Here is a 6,000-nt window from a genome sequence, read left to right on the forward strand (position 1 = left end):
CGCTGCTATTGACGTCTTTCTTACTGCCTTGTGCTGAGAGACCTCTCGTTTGATTCACTCTCCCCTTGCACCAAGGCATGTCTTTGTAACCACTGCAAATCTTTCTCAACCCTCCAGCTCAGGGTGCCACATCCTTGACAGTCTCAGCCAAAGAGCAAGGAAGGGGCTGGCAGATTGCTTGCTCCTTGTGTCTTATCAGAGCATGTGAGGACTGTTGTGACACTGCCTCAGGTTGCTTCCTGGCATGCAAGAAATATGTGTCCTCCTGAAGCATCCATGAGATCAATCTACCCCTCAGGTGGGCATATACTCTAGAACTAACATAGGTAGGGCGGGATTCAATACCCTTTCAATGACTCTCTGACTCTTCTCACTTCTTCCCGACTTGCAAAAATCTTTACCAGTTTCAGTGCCTGGAGATAGCACTTACTGATCAATTATTTATTCACTCGGTACCTATACTGATACCAAGAACTTGGATCTTGATGCTGTAAAGATCTAGCCTCTTGTGACTTAAAAAGCTAAAGAATCTGCCAAAGGGTTGATTTTCAATTTTTATACAAAAGCTAAACATTGATTCTTTTTATCTTCATTTCTGCAGTTATGATAGTTACCTAAGAGAAAACAGCATGCCCAAGCCTGATCTTTCTCTGGTTCTTTTTTTCTCTTTCCCTCTTTTTCTCTGTTTCCTCTTTTTTACTTCACACAACCACACACACACACACACACACACACACCCCTAAACATTCTAAATGGATAAAACTAAATCATATATAGAATCCTCACTCAAAGATCCTGGGCTTGATCACAAGAAGAACTTAGGCAAAACTTAGGTATTGGTAAAATCTTTCACTATAAAGAGGTGCTAAGAGTCAAGAATTTATAAACTTTAATGGGCTTTATACTCATTTTCAAGATTGACAAACCTTGGGGAGATATTTATAGTGAATTCCTTATAGGTTTTGTTTGTTATTTCTCACATTTTTAAAACTTTAATTCTGTAAAGCATGCCCTGCAGATTTTGCTTGCTTAGTCACTAAGTGGGAAAGAAAGTTCGACCAAAGAGTGAGACATCGTGTTCCAGCTTCTAGACATGGAAAAACAAAACAAAACAAACCAAAAACCAAAAAACGACAGAGGAAAGAAGGACCCAAGTCTTTTTAGGAAGAACATTTCCTTTATCTCCTTATATTTTTCCTATTCCCTTCCATCATCCTGCTTTCACACTTCCCGGAATTAAGCACCAGCAAATTAAATATGCTCGCCCAGTTTGTAACCCTGCCCTCTGAAGACGCTCTTAGTAATACTTTTTTTGCTGTGTATACAAATGTACTAAAACTGATAGACCCAGAGTGTATAAAAAAGTGTATAATGAATAGTTGTCAATTTTTCCAGTTTCTACAGAAATGTACCTTTCTTTGTTGCATTTAATGACTGTTCTTCTAGGTTAATTTAACTATAAGTGATAAAATGCCAAAGAGATAACATTTGGATTTAAATGTTAGAATTAGATTTGAGGGGTGTCTGGGTGGCTCAGTCAGTTAAGTGTCTGCCTTTGGCTCAGGTTTGGAGTCCTGGGATCAAGTCCCATGTAGGGCTTTCTGCTCAGCTGGAAGTCTGCTTCTTCCTCTCTCTCTCCTTCTGTACATGCTCTCTCTCTCAAGTAAATAAATCTTTAAAAAAATAATTATATTTGAGTCCACTGCCTTCTTTTTTTGTTTTATTCCAAATCCTGTTGTGCTGTTTTACTTCAGTATCTTAGAGCTCAGATATTAATTCTAATATCAGTACTTACTTAAAAGTCTTCACCAATCGGTAAAAGTCTCATTGTAGAAGAAACACACAAGGGGTTAAGTCTTGAGTTGCTCTTTCCTGTAGTTTATGGTAGTGTAATGGTGGTGGGGTAGTCAGCTCACTACAATCTGTTATTTCAAAGCTGTTAATGTTACCCACACCTATCATGAAAAAGCCAAGAATTTTTACTTATTTGAGGTATGCTTAAGTGCCTTGGAAAGAGTAATCGATTAGTGTGTTCATCTGAAACAGAATATCTACAACTTTCTTAAATATTCTCCTTTTAAATCATTGAAATGTTGCCAGAAAACCTAGGAACAGCCTTTGAGTAGAGTATTCATTTAGAGCAACTTCATACAGGAGTGGTGCTTTAGACCTGACTTGTGGCATAATTATCCCTGAAATATCCTATAAATACAATAGTACAGAATAACTTCAAATGTATAATTTCTGAAAATGCAATTGCCCATGGGAAAAGTTGCAATGTAGAACTTTGTATATGTTACCGTTTCTTCTGGGATCTGGTAGCAATTCCACAGACCTATGAGATGTGGCTTCTTACTTGCCTAGCTTGTCTTATTGTAACACCCTATTTTTTACTTCTTTAACCCTAGAAATTTAGAGGCAAATTTAGAGGCAAAGCCTCATAATATATGTTATAAGTATATGCATGCGAAAATGTTTTTCAAAGAGTATACTTTTGAGATTTTTGATGGAAAAGAAGCTGCAGGTGACTTTCTATTAACTTATTCATTAAGTATTCATTTCACATGTTTACTGAGACTAATTCGTTCTATGGATTCTGGGTCAGATGAAAGGTGTCATTTTTACATAGGTAGAATGTCTTGCTAATGGAGTAATAAGTGAAAAATTACTAGGTAAGGTGAAAGTTAACTTTTGTTTTTTCCTAGATTTTTAAGAACTTCCCTTCCTTTATCTGAAGATGCAGAAAGGAAGAACATTTTAGCAGAGCTGTAGAAATCAATATTATTTTATCTTTGGAAAATAATGAACCCAGTCTTTATGGAACCTGTATGTTTTATCTTTGAAACCTCTTGCTGCCATTTCTATATATTCCAGAAAGTTGTTCAGACTGACAACTAGGGTATTCAGGAAAATGGTTAACTTATACATAATCATCTTTCCAATCAATTCTGTGAAACTCTGTACTTTATACTTTGCCTATTGCAGACACATATTTTGAATAAAAAGTAAAGATAATGATATTTTAACCAGAAAGATTTCCATAATTGGCAACGAAAATCTAAATAAATAGAGTGAGAAGGCTTGCCAGGAGAAGCTCCCTCGAAGAGGTGAATATTGAGTTTCTCATTAACAGAGAGAAGAAAAAAAGAAGCCGCAGAATTGCCTGTGAACCAGCACAGCAATAGCAATGTCTAGCTCCTTCTGTGTGCTCATATGGGCTGCACATTTACCTCTAGGAGAGCTACTATCTTGTTTTAGTCACATTTATTTTAAATGCTTACGTTCTTCTCCTGGTCTGTAGGAAAGAAGCCTACAGGGAAGGAAGGGTTCTTTGCTCATTTTCAAAAAATAAATGAATAAATGAACAAATCATTGCTTGTGTGTGATTAGTTTGCTAAAGAGAGAAGAAAGGCTGACCTTGACAAGCATTTTTGGTGATGGCTTCTTTGAAATAAAGCTTAGACGGATGTTTCAGATTCATTTCCTGGGAGGCCAACTGTGAGACAGAGTTTGTTAAGTAGGGTGCTTATATAAGGACAGCCCTTGGGATCAACATTTGTGAAATGAGTCACTGTAGCAGGCGTGGCAAGAAGGAGACATTGAGAAGGCAGCTCTAATTATAGCCTCAGCCAACCCCATGGAGAGTTCTGGAGCTAGAATGACCTTTCAGGACTCTTTATGCCTGCACTGATGAGCCATTGGGTATTGGGCACCCTGGGAAGGGGCACGATCTTGCAAAAAGTGAGTCTTTTTGTAACATTTCTGATGTTTCTGGCAATTGAAAGCTGGCTACTGTCAGCACTCTGCAACTGGAGAAACTTCATTGATGTATTTCTTCATCAGTAGGGATCTGGGTGGTGTATTACAGTGTCCATTGCAGTGGGGTGGAACTAGATTATCAAGACTATGGCAAGTCAGAAAGAAAGATCTAGAGTAGATGAAATTATGCATGGTGAACATGCGTCTTTTTTTAAGATTTATTTATTTATTTATTTATTTGAGAAAAAGAGAGCACATGAGTCAGGGGAGGGGGAGAGGAAGAGAGAGTGGGAGAGAGAGAATCTCAAGCAGATTCCTCACTCAGTACAGAACCCAATGCCGGGCCTCGATCTCACGACCCTGAGATCATGACCTGAGCCAAATTAAGAGTCAGATGTTTAACTGACTAGGCCACCCAGGTGCCCCAGTGTCTTTTTTTTTTTTTTAAGGCAGAATAATAACATAAAGTTCATTCCTTTACTAGTATGCAGGTTGCTTAGAACTGGGTAGAGAGGTCAAAGCCAAGGGAGTTAGCTTAGAAAGCTATTGGAGTGATTCTGTCATAAGACAATGGGACCCCGGCCAATTAGAAGCCGTGGGGATGACTTGAATAGCAGTGCCTAGATGAATTGAGGGGTTGGAGAGTTGTGCCCCAGCAATTTTTGAACTTCCATGTGCCATATGCTCTGTCTATATTTTGCACTTAAAATGAGGTAGACATTAGTATAAATTTATGCTACAGCACAGCAAATAGGCACTTTGAGAGGTTAGATGAATTGTCTGAATTTTCCTTTCTGGCAAGGGAGGAAGACTAGATTTGTCTGACTATAGAAACTGTACATTTTTACACTTAATCATGTATCTCTCTGTCAATTGATAAGCTAGAGCATACATTTCATCTTCGAAATGTGGTTTGGCTAGAGATGATGTGGAAATGTGATGATAAAAGAAAATGAAAGACGAATATTCTGATTTTCAGCGGTGCGGAACGAGGATTTCTAAAATGATACAAAAGTGTATCGGGTAATAGAATAATAATAATAACACCTTCATAGGCACTGGAGCTATGTGTTAAAATATACTTAAGTGTTCATGAAAACTCTATAGGGACAGATATTATTATAATCTTCATTTTACAGATGAGGAAACTGGGTCTTAGAAAATTAAAATAAACTGCTTGAGGTCAAGCAGTTAGTTAATGGTGGAACTTGATCTTTTTACATCAAGATTACCTGACTTTAAAGCCACCAAACATCATACCTCATTAAAATTTGCCTCCTTATCAATGGGGAGTGTTTTATTGTGAAGTCATTTAAGCCAATTGCTAACCCACCCTCACTTCTTTTTTTTATAATTTTTTATTATATTATGTTAGTCACCATATGGTACATCCCTAGTTTTTGATGTAAAGTTCCATGATTCATTACTTGCATATAACACCCAGTGCACCATGCAATACATGCCCTCCTTAATACCCATCACCAGCCTATCCCATTCCCCCACCCCCCTCCCCTCTGAAGCCCTCAGTTTGTTTCCCAGAGTCCATAGTCTCTCATGGTTCACTCTCACCTTTTGAATATTCATCAATAATTTTGATGACCTTGCTTTTTATTAATTTTATTAATTTGGCTAGTTAGCATTTTATGAAATGGACACCTTTAAAGTCATCACCAATTTTTCATATAGGATATAAATGTATGTTTAAGTTGCTTGTATTCAGTCAGATTGAGACTTGCTATACTAGTTTTCTAGGGCTGCCATAACAAAGTACCTACCACAGACTGGGTGGCTCAAAACAACAGAAATGTATGTTCTGCTGATTCTAAGGGCTAGAAGTCTGAAGTCAAGATGTTGGTAGAATCACGCTGGCTCTGAAATGTGTAGAGGAATCATCCCTTGCCTCTTTCTAGCTTCTGGTGGTTTGCAGGCAATCCTAGATGTTCCTTGGCTTATCCACATGTTACGCCAGTCCTCTGCCTTTGCATGATCTTCTCCCTGTGTCTCCATGTTCACAGGGCCATATTGTAAAGACAGCAGTGATGGTGTCCTGAAGGCCCTTTCTCCTCCAGCATGACTTTATTTTAACTAGTTACATCTGCAATAACTTTATTTCCAAATAAGGCTACATTCTTAGGTACTGGGGAATAGGACTTCAACATATTTTTGTGTGTGTGGGCACACAATTCAATTCATAACGCTTGCATACATAAACTCAACCTGTGTGATCAAAATAATATTATG

Source organism: Ursus arctos, unplaced genomic scaffold (assembly GCF_023065955.2).
Source record: "Ursus arctos isolate Adak ecotype North America unplaced genomic scaffold, UrsArc2.0 scaffold_17, whole genome shotgun sequence".
NCBI classification, from domain to species: domain Eukaryota; kingdom Metazoa; phylum Chordata; class Mammalia; order Carnivora; family Ursidae; genus Ursus; species Ursus arctos.